General features: G+C 45.0%; 1 protein-coding gene and 1 long non-coding RNA gene across 2 annotated transcripts in view; both read right to left on the bottom strand.

The window, feature by feature from the left end:
- Positions 1-16,343, bottom strand: part of TMEM178B (transmembrane protein 178B) — a 385,563-nt gene that overhangs the window by 194,452 nt on the left and 174,768 nt on the right. The gene's annotated exons all lie outside the window — the stretch shown is intronic.
- On the bottom strand, positions 1,311-6,608 carry LOC145523654 (uncharacterized). The gene is made up of 2 exons (XR_014066813.1): positions 5,567-6,608; positions 1,311-5,179 (listed from the first exon to the last, which is right to left on the bottom strand). It is a non-coding gene; the product is annotated as an uncharacterized LOC145523654 (long non-coding RNA).

Here is a 16,343-nt window from a genome sequence, read left to right as displayed (position 1 = left end):
AGGAAGATGGGTGGGTATGGCCTGGCACCCCTAGCCCCCCTCCATCCCACGGGAAATGGACTGGTGACCAGGTTTACCCAGGGTGGGTTTGTGTGACTCTTTTGGACAACCATAGAGCCCTGCGTGGGATCCAAGGTTATTAAACGGAACATGAACTCTGAGGGTTTCGACAGCCAGAATCCCAGAAGGGTATCAGATAAGAACTTGCAAATCCGTGGAGCTTTGCAATGGGAAGCCTCCAACGGCCACAAAGAGGGTAATCTATGAGGTACCCAAGCTATTTGCTCACAGCCGGCTTCCCCAGGGGCACCCCGGTTTGGTTCAGTGAGTTGGGTCACTTCAGTCAGACTTGGGATTCATGGGTGGGACCTGCCCTGGCAGTCACTGCACTCCTTTCCAGCCAGTCCCCTGTCCGAGGCCGCCCGCCCGTCCACCCATCAACCTCAGAGACCCAGAGCATAGTCTTTCCCATCCAGGAGTGTGCACCAGAGTCCAGCTCCTAAATTAGATATTTTCTTTTTTAAGGAAACATCCCCTGCTGCCTGGGAGGAAAGCAGCCGTCTCTGCCTTCTATCATTTTCCATAGCATCTGTGGTGCCTACCACGAATTTAGCACTTATTATTACAATTCATGACAGCCTTTGAGCCAGAATGAGAATTGGACAGTGTTTCCTAATTTTTTTTTGATTTGGCAGACCTGTAAAATATTCCCATAAAAAGAGTGCCAACTTACCACTTACCCACTCCAATGGTTACCGAGCCTTTTCCTTATTTGGGGTTCAGTTCTGCCTCCCTCTCACGTCCATTCTTTGGCCCTTGTCTTACCCTTCAGAACCCTCCTTCCACATGGTTGTGTCTAAATTTCACCCCAAAGTCCTTTCTTCTCCAGAACCAGTAGGTCTTGTGTAGCATTTTCAAGGATGACAAGCTTCCGTCTGAATCCCTAGCACCTGTCATGGTTAGGTGGCAGACATTCCATAACTGTTTGTTGCAGAATGAAAGGGTAAACTGTTCCTCATTCGTGTTTTCTAGCCCCTTCACTCTCCAGGCTATGTCCCACAAGAGGCAATGCCACATTTCCATGTGCCTCTCGAAATGTCATGCCCAGAACTGTGTGCCATGCGCCAGATGAGCTCAGCTGTGCAGAGCGCCAAGGCCCCACGGCCCTCCTGTCCTGGGCACCAAGCCTTTATTCCCGAAGCTTGTGCTTGTTTTCTGGCAGCCACTTCGTACTGCTGACTCCTATGAAACTGGAGTTCACTAAAACCCTTAGATATTCCCAATTCTGAATTTCTTTTTCCTTAACATTCTTTTTTTTTTTAGCTTTTAAAAAAATTTATTTTTAACTGAAGGGTAGTTACAATATTGTGTTGGTTTCCGCCATACATCAGCACAAATCAGCCACAGGTATACATATGTCCCCTCCCTCTTAAGCCTCCCTCCCACCCCAACCCACCCCTCTAGGTTGTCACAGAGACCCAGAATGGAGCGAGTAGCATAGAAACATATACACTAACATATGTAAAATAGATAGACAGTGGGAATTTGCTGTATGACTCAGGGAATCCAATTCTGAATTTCTTAACTGGTATTTTTCAGTCCAAGAACAGAGCTTTTCCATTTAGGCCAAATGTGTTTATTTTTTGTGGGTCAGTATCTTCGATTCTTATCTGACTCTTTACATCTTCTCCCTCCAACTAGAGGTTAGGGTTCTGGAGATGGTATCTTATACACTTTGATATGAGGAGTAAGTGTAAGTATTTAGCATGGTGGCACTAAGCAGACATTTGACAAGTATGTGTTGGTTCATTAGGTTCCACCCATATCCTAATATCCCCCAGGACTCTCAGCTCCTGATGAAACACATGGAAGTCCCAAGGGCAACACCTAAGGACTTCTTCCAACAGCCCCTTCCTACCTACATGCTTCCAGCTCTGAGTTGTGCTTGTCCCCATTGGACCCACTGGATGCACCCACAGCAGCCTGCTTGCACCCCAACACAATGCTCGCCATAAATGACCAGCCCTCTCCCCAGTACTCATCACTGCCTTCTGCCTTCTTAAAACTCAATGCATCCACCAGCACCAATTCACTGTATTTCCCCCACAGTCCCTCAGCATTCCTAGTACAGGCCATCATGCAGGGAAAAAGGTTTGGAACAAATCTGGAATCATTCAGATGAACCAAAACAGAGAATCATCGCCTACTTTAAAAATGAGATTCTCTCTACAAAGCAGCTTGTCATAGATTTTTATAAAAGCCCCCTTTCAGTTCAGTCTCTCAGTCATGTCCAACTCTTTGTGACCCCATGTACTGCAGCATGCCAGGCCTCCCTGTCCATCACCAACTCCCGGAGTTTACTCAAACTTATGTTCATTGAGTTGGTGATGCCATCCAACCATCTCATCCTCTGTCGTCCCCTTCTCCTCCTGCCCTCAGTCTTTCCCAGCATCAGGGTCTTTTCCAATGAGTCAGTTCTTCACATCAGGTGGCCAAAGTATTGGACTTTCAGCTTCAGCATCAGTCCTTCCAGTGAATATTCAGGACTGATTTCCTTTAGAATGGACTGGTTGGATCTCCTTGCAGTCCAGGGGACTCTCAAGAGTCTCCTGTAACACCACAGTTCAAAAGCATCCATTCTTCAGTGCTCAGCTTTCTTTGTATTCCAACTCTCACATCCATACATGACTACTGGAAAAACCATTGCTTTGACTAGATGGACCTTTGTTGGTAAAGTAATGTCTCCGCTTTTTAATATGCTGTCTCAGGAGTCATAACTTTTCTTCCAAGGAGCAAGTGTCTTTTAATTTCATGGCTGCAGTCACCATCTGCAGTGATTTTGGAGCCCCCCAAAATAAAGTCTGTCAGTGTTTCCATTGTTTCCCCATCTATTTCCCATGAAGTGATGGGACCGGATGCCATGAACATCGGAACAAGATGTTGTTCTTGTTCCTATCAGAACAAGCCCCAGTTTCCCCCTCAGTCAGTCTCTCCCATCAGGAAGCTTCCATAAGCCTCTTATCCTTGTCCATCAGAGGGCAGACAGACTGAAAACCACAATCACAGAAAACTAACCAATCTGATCACATGGACCATAGCCTTGTCTAACTCAATGAAACTATGAGCCATGCCATACAGAGCCACCCAAGACAGATGGGTCACGGTGGAGAGTTCTGACAAAATGTGGTCCACTGGAGAAGGGCATGGCAAACCACTTCAGTATTCTTGCCTTGAGAACCCCATGAACAGTATGAAAAGGCAAAAAGATAGGACACTGAAAGATGAGCTCCCCAGGTCAGTAGGTGCCTAGTATGCTAATGGAGATCAGTGGAGAAATAACTCCAGAAAGAACGAAGAGACAGAGCCAAAGCAAAAAGAACACCCAGTTATGGATGTGACTGGTGATGGAAGTAAAGTCCAATGCTGTAAAGAGCAATATTGCATAGGAACTTGGAATGTTAGGTCCATTAATCAAGACAAATTGGAAGTGGTCAAACAGGAGATGGCAAGAGTGAACATCGACATTTTAGGAATCAGTGAACTAAAATGGACTGGAATGGGTGGATTTAACTCAGATGACCATTATATCTACTACTGTGGGCAAGAATCCCTTAGAAGAAAAGGAGTAGCCATCATAGTCAACAAAAGAGTTATGAAATGCAGTACTTGGATGCAATTTCAAAAATGACAGAATGATCTCTGTTCATTTCTAAGGCAAACCATTCAATACCACAGTAATCCAAGTCTATGCCCTGACCAGTAATGCTGAAGAAGCTGAAGTTGAACAGTTCTATGAAGACCTACAAGACCTTCTAGAACTAACACCCAAAAGAGATGTCCTTTTCATTATAGGGGACTAGAATGCAAGGAAGTAGGAAGTCAAGAAATACCTGGAGTAACAGGCGAATTTGGCCTTGGAGTACAGAATGAAGCAGGGCAAAGGCTAATAGAGTTCTGCCAAGAGAACACACTGGTAATACCAAACACCCTCTTCCAACAACACAACAGAAGAATCTACACAAGGACATCACCAGATGGTCAATACTGAAATCAGATTGATTATATTCTTTGCAGTCAAAGATGGAGAAACTCTATACAGTCAGCAAAAATAAGACTAGGGGTTGACTGTGGCTCAGATCATGAACTACTTATTGCCAAATTCAGACTTAAATTGAAGAAAGTAAGGAAATAGACCATTCATATATGACCTAAATCAAATGATTATGCAGTAGAAGTGAGAAATAGATTCAAAGGATTAGATCTGATAGACAGAGTACCTGAAGAAATATGGATGGAGGTTCATGACATTGTACAGGAGGCAGGGATCAAGACCATCCTCAAGAAAAAGAAATGCAAAAAGGCAAAATGGTTGTCTGAGGAGGCCTTACAAATAGCTGTGTAAAGAAGAGAAGTGAAAGGCAAAAGAGAAAAGGAAAGATATATCCATTAGAATGCAGAGTTCCAAAGAATACCAAGGAGAGATAAGAAAGCCTTCCTCAGTGATCAATGCAAAGAAAGAGAGGAAAACAACAGACTGGGAAAGACTAGAGATCTCTTCAAGAAAATAAGATACCAAGGGACTATTTCATGCAAAGATGGGCTCAATAAAGGACAGAAATGTTATGGACCTAACAGAAGCAGAAGATATTAAGAAGAGGTGGCAAGAATACACAGAAGAACTATACAAAAAAGATCTTCATGACCCAGATAATCACAATGGTGTGATCACTCACCTAGAGCCAGACATCCTGGAATGTGAAGTCAAGTGGGCCTTAAGAAGTATCACTACAAACAAAGCTAGTGGAGGTGATGGAATTCCAGGTGAGCTATTTCAAATCCTAAAAGATGATGCTGTGAAAGTGCTGCACTCAATATGCCAGCAAATTTAGAAAATTCAGCAGTGGCCACAGGACTGGAAAAGGTCAGTTTTCATTCCAGTCCCAAAGAAAGGCAATGCCAAAGAATGCTCAAACTACTACACAAAAATCCAACTCTGTGCGACCCTACAGATGGCAGCCCACCAGGCTCCTCTGTCCTTGGGATTCTCCAGGCAAGAACACTGGAGTGGGTTGCCATTTCCTTCTCCAATGCATGCATGCATGCTAAGTCACTTCAGTCATGTCCAACTCTGTGCGACCCCATGGACAGCAGCCCACCAGGCTCCTCTGTCCCTGGGATTCTCCAGGCAAGAATACTGGAGTGGGTTGCCATTGCCTTCTCCCGTCTGCTCTTGGGAGAGGCCTAATACTTGGACAGGGACTTCCAGGGACCCTTCCCAGTTCCTGTGACAGCACTGGGCACAGAAACCTTTGGCAGACCTGCTTGATGCTTATAACCGAAGCACACAAGAGCATTATAGCAAAGGCACAGTCTCTCTCCAGCTGTAGTTAATGGTCAGTTCATGGTCCCTGGGATACAATGAATGTGGCTTCTCTGGTGGCTGAGACAGTAAAGAATCTGCCCGCAATGCGGGAGACCTGGGTTCAATCCCTGGGTCGGGAAGATCCCCTGGAGGAGTAAATGGTACGCCTTTCCAGTGTTCTTCCCTGGAGAATCCCATGGATACAGGAGCCCTGTGGGCTACAGTCCAGGGGGTCGCAAAGAGTTGGACATGATTGAGCGCTAACACCTTGTTGAAACAGTATCTGTTTAGATGGCTAATCATTATCAGTTTGTAGAATGCTGTGTTTTGTTGTGGTTTTTTTAATGTCTTAGATCAGTCTTGTATTTGTGCCCTAATGTCTCTACAAACATGTCTCAATTTCTCACTCACTATCCCTTGTGCATTTGACTTGTGCTCAGTTGCTCAATCGTGTCCATGAAATTTCCCAGGCAAGAATGCTGGAGTGGGGTACCATTTACTACTCCAGGGGATCCTCCTGACCCAGGGAACAAACCCGAGTCTCTTGTGCCTCCTGTATTGGCAGGTGGATTCTTTACCACTGAGCCACAAAGGAAGTCCCATTCATTATACCCCAAGGACTGTGCAAGTTGGAGAAGGTTGTTTCTGTAGCTAAAATGTTCTCTTTTAGCACAAGCCACTGTTGTGTCTACAAGTCACATCCCGCAAAAGGAGGTAAATATGCTGCTCTGGGTGAAGTGGTGAGGGAAGCCCCCTGACAGGTGACTGGAAGGGAGCTCTCAGAACCCCTGACTTTTGGGGCAGAAAAGAGGTTGTGCCTGGTGACATAATCCTCAGCACAGGGGCCCTCAGGACTCTGCTGAAGTGACCCCAAATTAGGTTTCAAAATGGGAATGTTGTTTTTTCTCCAGTGAGACAGCAGAGTTGATACTGAATGTTATTTATAGATTTGACTGTAGCTGCCTAAATCATTTTTCTTGTTTGTAATAAATCATTTCAGAGAAATAGCTACAGATGATTCCTTTTTTGTCTTAGAAGTAAATGACTTATTAAATAAGTAAAACCCTCCAATTGTGCTACACAACGGCAATTCAGCAAAATGCATTCCTCCCTTCATAGGTAAATGGAAGTCGCTCAGTCGTGTCTGACTCTTTGCAACCCCATGGACTAGACAGTCCATGGAATTCTCCAGGCCAGAATCCTGCAGTGGGTAGCTGTTCCCTTCCCCAGGGGACCTTCCCAACCCAAGGATCGAACCCAGGTCTCCCACATTGCAGGCGGATTCTTTACCAGATGAGCCATCAGAGAAGCTCGCCTTCACAGGTAAGGACTCAAATTTAAAGTAATATCAATGACCAGGATTTGTTGAACATGGACTATATGGGAACATACAACCATCACTTCAGGAGAAACGAAAGGCACTAGGAACTGCCTTCTGAAAAATGTGCCACCCAATTAGAGATCAGAAGCATGAACGTGAACTACAGCACAAGGTAGTGAATGGTAAGTAGTGGTAAGCAGTTGAGCTCCATGAACTACAGGAGGCCATAAAGAGCTCCCTCCTGTCTGGGGCCAGGTATTGATCTGGACACTGAAATATGGGAGCAAGGAGACCTGAGCAAGGGGACAATGTGTCCAAGGACATTACAGTGAGGCAGAGTAGGGCTGTCCTGACCGATGGGAGAGCAAGTTAAATCTGACACTTGCAATCTGTGTGACCTTGAGCAAGTTCCTTGGCTTCTTTGAGCCTCCATTTTCTAACTGTAAAATAGGGATACTAGAGGAACTTAGCCCTGAGGACTGTTATGAAGAATAAAGGAGATCATGCAAATGATGCACTTAGTAGAACCACCCAGAACAAAGGCTAAACCCTCAGTACACTACTAAGTATACACTATTAACAGTACATGGTTAACTACTGTTACACTTTCAAGGTTATAAAAGAACACAGACAACCACTGGACTGAGCTCTATGTTGGAGCCAAGATCAGCGATGAAGGGACCTTGTTTTGCGACGGCAACTTGCGGGTCCCAGCTTACAGAAATGGGTCATGGAGCTCCATGTTGATTGTCATGAAAATGAATATGAAGGAGTGCCAGGAAAAGAGGGTCATGGCCTCCTCCGAGTGGTGGTTACTACCAGTGGAATCCACTCACCCTTCCTCAGCTCCTAAACCACTTACACTTTTTAAAAGCCTCATAAAGAGAACGTTGGAAAGTAACTAGTGCAGGGAAATACCTGAGGAAGGTGCCTTGTGACCCTCCCACTCAGGAAACCAGAAGCCCTTAAGGTAGAGACAACCAACAGTCATTGCTGGAAGGTTGGAAAGCATGGAGAGATTTTGAAGCATACCTCCTTCCCAACCCCAGCTTCACAGCAGACTGAGTGATGCAGAAACAATGCTTACTGGAAAGTGGATACAGCCATCTATGGAGCGGGTGGGATTTGCCTCATCCAGGAACTGATGTGGGAGTAAAAAAAAAAAAAAAAACTCCTCTGTTACCAGGGCAACAGGCAAACTAAGGACACAATCAACTGTCCCTTCAAAGTCCCAGGAGAGAATTTGATAGCCCATGTCAGACAGACCTGGCTTAGAGCACTTGCTGCTAAGTCGCTTTAGTCGTGTCCGACTCTGTGCGACCCCATAGATGGCAGCCCACCAGGCTCCCCCGTCCCTGGGATTCTCCAGGCAAGAACACTGGAGTGGGTTGCCATTTCCTTCTCCAATGCGTGAAAGTGAAGTCGCTCAGTCGTGTCCAACTCTTAGCGACCCCATGGACCGTAGCCTACCAGGCTCCTCCGTCCATGGGATTCTCCAGGCAAGAGTACTGGAGTGGGGTGCCGTTGCCTTCTCCTTAGAGCACTTGGGAACAAGCAAACCTCCAAAGTGGCTGCCTGTGGGCTATGCCGAGACCCACTATAATGATGGTCTAGGAGAAACGTATAGAAATAGAAACAGGACATTCTGGAATGCATAGGAGGTGCTAACAAGGATGATCATGGAAGCATTCATTCTGAACAGCTGGGCTGCCTGGCTGGCTGAGTGGCCAAAGCGTAGTGGCATTTTCTTCTCGGTACTCGAGTCAGAATGACATGGCACTAAGGACATGGTTAACACTTAGCAGCACAGGCCAGCAAGAGCTATGGCTTCGGTTTTTAGGAGGTTTAGAAAGAAAGTTTATCTTTCTTTGCATCATTTTGATTAAGCTTCAGCTGGAATTATACAGTGTTTTTTAAGTCCATATTTTAATTAGAAATGATGCTTTCAGGGAGAATGGTAAAAACAGCAACAATGAAAACAATGAAACTAACAAAACTAACAAAAACTAACAAAACTACTTTTGATAAACATATGTGACAGACAAGAACAACCTTAAATGGTGGTTGAATATGTATGTTGCTCAATTACAGGTGGCGCTAGTGGTAAAGAACCCACCTGCAATGCAGGAGATGTAAGAGACGAGGGTTCAATCCCTGGGTTGGGAAGTTACCTTGGAGAAGGGAATGGCAACCCACTCCAGTATTCTTGCCTGGAGAGTCCCCATGGACAGAGGAGCCTGGCAAGCTACCGTCCATAGGGTAGCAAAGAGTCAGACGTGACTGAAGCGACTTAGCACACAACACACAACTGCATGAAATTTTAGTGTCAAAAGACAATGCACTCAAAGAAAATTCCTGAATGTCAGTTTCTTATCATCCTGGGGTCTCCTCTTTCCAGGACTATAGACTGCCCACCTGAGCAACCCAGCTCGAACCAGGGACTCGCCCGGGCTGATTGGCCCACGTGAACTTCTGAGCCTGAAACAGACATTCCCCACCTGAGCATCTCAGCTTGAACCAGAGCTGAGACTGACCATATAAAAATAGTAAGCTGAACCAGGTGTTTCCCCAAGAACCTTTACTTCTGCTACCAGGTTCTAAAGCCGCACAATTCTTCGAGTACTTCAGGGACCACAGCTCTTTAATCAAAAGACATAAATACACCCTATCTGGGGGAATCCATCCTATCGTGAATGTCTAGACAGTCACTGCATTTCTAACTGATGGCCAGTGAGAAATATGGGCCTCTGTGTAATTCTGTAGCGCTCCATAGACAGAGTGGCACAGGACACAGTGCCCACTCCACCCCCAAGCTGGGCAAAACAAGCTTCATACTCCCTTAAGAGCTCCAACGTTGACTTTCAGGAGAAGCTTTGAGAATATTTATTCAGCACATGCAAGTGCAGGCACCAGCCAGTTTCTACGGGTGAAATGGTTGTCAGCCCAGCTCCTCCCTCCCCCAGTTACAGCAGGAGGACTAGAGAATCAGGCCAGCACAGCCCTGAAGAGGCTGTTAAAGAAAAGCGTGACCCAGACAAGAACGCAGCATGAATTAACTACGAGGCTCAGCCAGATGCTGGAGAAAGAAATCCAGCAAAGCCCAGAGAACAGTGTGGCTCCGCGGGGGCTGAAGCCAGCCGAGCGGCTGCACAGAAGGCCTGCCTCGGGGCTCTGTAACCACCCCAGTCTCTGCAGACGTGACTTGCTTTTCAGCCTGATGCTTGATGTCAGCACATTAACCAGGGATGTCCACATCTACGCCTGTGCCTTGGAAGATGTCGGCTTGAAGCCAAGGCCAACCCAACATGGAAGAAGAGGAGGCCAAAGGTAGGTGAGCCCTGAACAAGCTGTATCGGAAAAGAGGCTCTCAAAGCTATAGCACCATCTAGGGTTCCAAGTTTCAGTATTTTTCTCAAGAAACTCAAGTCAGTCTTTAAGAGACATTATCTCCTTTAGTTCCCCAAACAGCTACTCTGGTTAAGGTCTCTGCCATCAGAACATCAGTTTCATCACTGAGGTTTTGAAACCCACCATCTTTGTTTTGAGCTATGTGAGACTCTCTGTTCTCAGTTAGAAAGTAAAGCCCATACTTTAGGTAGGAATAACTCCTCAAGCCCCTATTATGACAGTGTGAAGTAAATTAACAAATTATTGAGCTCCTCATTAGGAGGGACAGGAAAAACCTTTAAACAGAGAAATTTAAGGCAAGTAGGAGGACCAGACATCTGGGGAAAGGACCAAGGATGGATGGAGGGTTTCCCTCCTTCTCTACCTTGCCCGAGTCAATGGTGCTTTTAGCTCAAGATCAGCTGCGGAGGAAAGAGTCTTTCTGATGTCACGTTCTTGTTCCCCTCTACCCACCTCCTGAGGCAGCAAGAGGAGACAGGCAGCACCCCTCAGGTCCTACTTCTCTCCACCTGGCCAAACACAAAGCCCCTGGGAGCATCACCTGATTTCAGGGGAATGAGAGGCAGGTCACAGGGGCTTTTGAACAGTTTTAGGAAAAGAATCCGGACAAGTCACACCTTCGGAAAACTCCCAACTGCAGCAAAAACATTGACATAAACCATAACTTGGGTCTCAGTCTCCTTTCTTATTTCAGTTTATAAACACATTTCTTCAAGTAATTGACACCTTCTCGATGAACCATCAACAAAACTGCAGTGTTTGTGAACAATCTTCTATAAACAATGACAATCTTTTGATGACTTAGTGCCGTACAACTCCGCTGGGTCTGAGACTAAAGGCAGCAATGACTTGTCATGAGCATAACAAGAGGTGTCAAGATTTGCTCAGAACCTTGAGGCAGCCCCCCCGAGCCCACTAGGGGGTCTGCACAGCCTTCCTTAAGCCAAAAGCCAGCAGGAATATCCACTCAGTTACCTTTCCTGGGATAGAAAGGATAGTGAGCTGAACCCACCGGGAGCACTCTGTTGATACAAGGTTTTCAATAACTAATAGTTTCATGTGTACACCATTCACTGAGAAAGCAGCTGCAACTAGAATTCTGAGTTATTAACAGAAGATTGATGGACAGCAGAAACTAGGTTTATCTCTCTACTCAGTGTTCCAGGGTCATTAGGCTGAGCGATTCACTCTCAGCCACACCTTCTGCCAACACGGAGATCAGTTACTGATCATGGCTCCAGGCTGTCTCAGAAGGAAAATGAATGGCATGATTCTCCCTCAAAATATTATCCCAGAATAAGTCTTATCAGAAGAGTGGCTGTTCCACTATGAAGAACTGAATATGGGACAGTGTTAAAAAACTGAAAATTGAGCAACCATATGATCCTGCAATCCCACTCCTGGGCATATATCCATAGAAAAACATGATCTGAAAGGAAATACGCTCCCCAATGTTCACTGAAACACTGTTCACAATAGCCAAGACAGAGAAGCAACCTAAACGTCTAGCATCCATGAATGGATAAAGAAGATACAGTATATATACACAATGGAATACTACTCAGTCATTAAAAAGAATGAAATACTGCCATTTGCAGCAACATGTATGAACCTAGAGATTATCATACTAAGTGAGGAAAGTCAGAGAAAGACAAACATGATATCACTTATACGCAAAATCTAAAAAAGATGACACAAATGAACTTCTTTACAAAACAGAAGTAGATTCACAGACATAGAAGACAAACTTATGGTTTTCAAAGGGGAAAGGAAGGGAGGGATGCACAAACTAAAAGTTTGAGACTAACAGATACATACTACTCTACATAAAACAGATAAACAATAAGGATTTACTGTGTGGCACAGGGAACTATATTCAGTATCTTCTAATAACCTGTAATGAAAAAGAATCTAAAAAAGAATACATATATGTATAACTGAATCACTCTGCTGTACACCTGAAACTAATACAACCTTGTAACTTAACTGAGCTTCAAAAAAATGTTGCTTCTTTTGGGGAGAAAAAAAGAAAGAAGAGCAGTTGCTCAAAGCTATAGCACCATTTGGGATTCCAAGTTTCAATATTTTTCTCAAGAAACCTAAGAGAAACATTATCTCATTCAGTCTCCAAACAACCACTTTGGTTAAGGTATCTGCAATGAGAAGCCTTGACCATGTTCCAAAGTGGGCCAGTTCATGAAGCAGGAGGACTTCAAGGAGGGGGAACCTCAGGCTCCTCAAGGTCATGGGGACCCCAGTCCCCCAGCCAAGTCATATCCAGGGCCAGTACTGGAGAGCTCTAGTCCAGCAAGCAAAGAATCATTAGCTGGAGAAACCCGACCTGTTGTCACCATAATGCACTTAAAAATCAAACTCTGTCGGGAAGGTAGAGTTGTTAGCCATCACGACCACATTAGCAGTCAAAGGGCTGGAGGAACACCATTATAACCTGTGCCCACCATCATCTCCAGGGTCCTAGAAAGACTACTGGATTTGGGTGTCACAATTTCTTTGTCCTTTATGAATTATATAGCCTTCAGCAAGTCATTTAATCTCAGTGAACCTCAAATGTCCCCTCCATTTATATAAAATGAACACTATAAAATTTAAGGATCTTGTAAGAATCGAGAAGACTCTTGAGAGTCCTTTGGACTGCAAGGAGATCCAACCAGTCCATCCTAAAGGAAATCCGTCTTGAATATTCATTGGAAGGACTGATGCTGAAGCTGAAAGTCCAATACTTTGGCCACCTGATGCGAAGAATTGACTCATCTGAAAAGACCCTGAGGCTGGGAACGATTGAAGGCAGGAGGAGAAGGGGATGACAGAGGATCAGATGGTTGGATGACATCACCAACTCAACAGACATGAGTTTGAGTAAACTCTGGGAGCTGGTGATGGACAGGGAGGCCTGGCGTGCTGCGGTTCATGGGGTCACAAAGAGTTGGACATGACTAAGTGACTGAACTGAAGGATCAAATGAAATAATTTACATAAAAGTATCTTAAAACTACAAAGGGCCACATCAATATCAAGTATTATTTTGAAAGTATCTGGGAACTTTTGGAAAGCACATAAAATGGCAACAACAGCAACAAAAAAGCTGATCCTGCCCCTTCATCTGACCTCAATCCCAGAAGAGATACATCCCACCCAACCACTTCACATATTACCCATTCATGCATTCAAGATTCATTAAACTTCCCCAGGGTGCCCTTCACTGTGCTAGATGCTGGAGAAAGAACAATAAATGAGACACTCTTCTTGGTCTCGGGGAGCATGAATCTAGAGAATTCCCACCTCTGTTTTATGTTCTTAATCTGTGAATCCCATCCTAGCAAGATGCCTATACCTCCCTCCTGGTGTAGATGAACAAACTGAACCTGCCACTCCTGGCTGTGAGCTAAGTCGGAGGTTAAGTGTGTTTCACTGTCATGAAGCCATAAAAGTCAGTTGTCTCCCAACCCCTCCCTCCCATCTCATCACCTTGGCCCTTCCAAAGCCTTTCATGTAGAAACCTGAGCTCCTCGTGGACCTAGCCTCAGTATTAGCAGATACATCATCTTTTTTCTTTCTTTTTTTTTTGGCTTTCAGGGTCTTAGTTCCCCAACCAAGGATCAAACCTGGGCCCCTAGCAGTAAGAACACCAAGTCTTAACCACTGAATCACCAGGAAATTCCCACGTAGTCTTTTGAAGTCATTATTAAAATGAGCTCATTAAACATCAAACCATAAACCAGAGGTTTACCTCTACCCTGTAGACCATGTTAATCATATCCATCTAAGGACCTGTAGCAGGTTAAGTCTAGACAACTAAGGTCAGAAAGCCTTGGGTTTGAGTCTTAACTCTGTCACTCATAAGCCTTTAAGCTATTATTGACTTAGCTTAAAGTACCACACTAAGTTTCAATTTTCACATTTATAAAATTCAGATAATAATACCTATCCCATAGAGAGGTTCAAATAATTAAATGTTATAATGTTGGTAAATAATCTAACAGTACTTGGCACTTAGAAGCATCTATAAATGGCAGTCATTATTGTTTATAATTATGATAGTTATTACTATTGACATGCTTACAAAGCACAACCCATTTCATCCTATGCCCTTGATTTCTCTACTGCCTGAATGGATGTACAGAGAAAGCAATGCTTCTACTGACTCTAGAGCAAATTATTTATACCTATGGACCCCAATTCATCTTGCTTTTTTGGAAAAACTAGCTCTCAACCTTGAAGGTTAAGATATATTTATCCTTGGTTTAACACACACCTTGTGGACAAAATCAAAGAATAAATCACTACCTAAAACAGTATTTCACAAACCCTTTGGGTTTCATGTCTCCTGCTCTATTCATACATAATATTGCAGTTCATGTTTTCAGAGCAGACCCTCTTTCTTCCCAGTACAGTTTTTTTCTCTTCTCAGTCACTCATTTGTGGTTCTTTCACTTCTACCTTCACAATGGCCAATTGTCTCACACAGATCAGGAACACTCAGCCTTAACTGAACAGATTCTGCAGCTGGCTCAGCAGTATAGACAGGCTGCATAGTAAGGAATCAACCTTGCCCAAAGAGAAGGCTGGCCTTTGTCATGGGCTTCTGGGAGGCAATTCTCTAAGCTCAAGGAATATAACACCAAATACAGGTCTGTCTGCCTGGGGACTATGGTCATGCAGCGTAGTGTGATGAGGTGACCTAGACTTCAGGTTTCGGGTCATGTGGCATCAGCTAAGCCTCAGGAGGGGCTGGAGACTAAGGTCAACCATGAGGTCAGTCAACTCTGCCGAGATGATGGGGCCCAAATAAAAACTCCAGACACCAAGACTCAATGGGCTGCCGTGGTTGGCAGTGCTTCATGCATGTGATCATACACTGCCAAGAAAGTGGTGCTTCCCATGACTCCACAGGGAGAAGACAACTGGAAGCCCCATATTTGGAGCTCTCCTGGACTCTGAGCCCTGTGCTGTTTCCCTTGGCTGACTTTATTCTGTATCCTTCCACTGTAACAAACCATAACCATGAGTATAACGCTTTCAGAACATTCTGTGCGACTTTCTAGTGAATTACTGATGCTAAGAGAGACCTTGAAAAAAGTGTTTAGTCACTCAGTCGTGTCTCCCTGGACCATAGCCCACCAGGTTCCTCTGTCCATGGAATTCTCCAGACAAGAATAGTGGAATGGGTAGCCATTTCCTTCCTGACCCAGGGATCAAACCTGGGTCTCCTGTCTTGCAGGTAGATCCTTTACCATCTGAGCCACCAGGGAGACTGTGGGTGTTTGTAAACTTCCAGCTGGTGTTGGAGGTGAGAATAGTATTGGGAGCTGTTCCCAATTGCAGAGACCACTGGGAAAATTCCCATGGAGGGGCAGCCAGGTTCTGTGTTCATCTCTAACAAACTGAAAACCCACATCCTTGGATCATTCCCTATCATCTGTAGATAAGCCTCAAAGCCTAAAATTATTATTCTGTGTCCACTTGCAAGATTTTGTGGGGGTGGGGTCTTGATGATCTACACTCTCTGAGTCCGTGTGCACCGAGGACTCCGTCCCTCCCATCCCTCCCACCATCCTCCGATCTGCATGCACATCATGGGTGAGGTCCTGCCTCTGGGGCATCTGGGACTTCTAAGTCTGGCATCAGCTGTCACAGAAGTGGTAGACTGGAGGGAGATTAGGAGGGGTATCACCTGGAAGACCGAACCTGGGAAACCGCCACCTGTGTCCATGTGTCTCATCTGCCTGGAAAATGTCAGGCACCATTCCACGGAGCCTGATCCTCCACTCAAGGCAGGAAATTATACAGACAGAGGAAGGGAAAAGAGGAGCCAGAGGGATGCTGGGGAAGCCAGAGGTCAGTAAGAGTGCCAGCCAGGACAGCCTCTGAATTCTCAGGAGTCTCACCCATTGGGATGTCTTTCCCAGGCTCACTGGGTTCTCCTGCTGAGAAACAAAACCCTTTTCAAGGTTGTGCTGCTATCGCCAGTGGCTTGGTGTCCAGATAATAGGAGAGCAAGGAGATACATTCTCATGTCAAGGCTCACAGGGAAGATACAGGAAGGAAAATGTCAGCATTTGGATATCAATGGAAATGGAAAATCTCAAAAAAAAAAAAAAATCAAGAAAGAAAATGTACTTTGGTGCTAACAGGGCTGGAGTGAGCTGAGGCTAGCTGAATGCTATATTGCGTCTCAGCTGGCCACAGTATCTCTCTTTGTTAACCTTGAATTCCAGTCATCTGTCCCAAGAA

This window comes from Giraffa tippelskirchi, chromosome 10 (genome assembly GCF_054371585.1).
Source record: "Giraffa tippelskirchi isolate mGirTip1 chromosome 10, T2T-mGirTip1v1.2.pri, whole genome shotgun sequence".
NCBI classification, from domain to species: domain Eukaryota; kingdom Metazoa; phylum Chordata; class Mammalia; order Artiodactyla; family Giraffidae; genus Giraffa; species Giraffa tippelskirchi.
Note: the sequence above shows the minus strand (reverse complement) of the source record. Positions and strands in the feature narration are given on the sequence as shown.